This window comes from Cariama cristata, unplaced genomic scaffold, assembly GCF_000690535.1.
Source record: "Cariama cristata isolate BGI_N322 unplaced genomic scaffold, ASM69053v1 scaffold1774, whole genome shotgun sequence".
In the NCBI taxonomy this organism is placed as follows: Eukaryota; Metazoa; Chordata; class Aves; order Cariamiformes; family Cariamidae; genus Cariama; species Cariama cristata.
In genome coordinates this window covers 4,826-5,283 of record NW_009613266.1, presented here as the reverse complement: position 1 = coordinate 5,283, position 458 = coordinate 4,826, and the positions used below count along the sequence as shown (strand labels likewise).

General features: G+C 59.6%; 1 protein-coding gene across 1 annotated transcript in view; it reads right to left on the bottom strand.

The window, feature by feature from the left end:
* The window catches only part of LOC104160726 (RING finger protein 121-like), a gene marked incomplete at both ends in the record, with an annotated part of 5,708 nt that overhangs the window by 966 nt on the left and 4,284 nt on the right, over positions 1-458 (bottom strand). The window lies entirely within an intron of this gene.

The following is a 458-nucleotide window of genomic DNA, read 5'->3' as shown; positions in this document are numbered from 1 at the left end:
GACCCTGAGTGCCAACTCCTCCGACAGCCAAAGCCCCCCGAGCTGCCGCAGGGTGGGTGACAACGCAGGGTGGGTGACAACGCAGGGTGGGTCACAACGCAGGGCCAGGCCCCACGCGGGGTCGGTTGCCGGGGCCAGGCCAGCATAAACTTCACCAAACAGTTGACAGCGATTAAATTTAGGCAACAAGTTTTGACAGCATGACCTTTGCTCAGGCCCAGTTTGGAAACCACCTCGCAGCCAGTAACGCAAGCGGTGCCAGAGGACATCCCATCGCCACTGCTGAGTCACCGCCAGAAAAACCCCTGATCCATCACTGGCTGGGGCTGATCAAAACCACACATCAATCAGCTGACGGAGAGGGCTGAGCGATTCCAGGGTGCTGGAAACCCCAGGTACAGCCAGAGTTGCTGGAGGAGTTTTGGGGAAGGAGGAAGCTGCTGGGCTGTGGCTGGAGC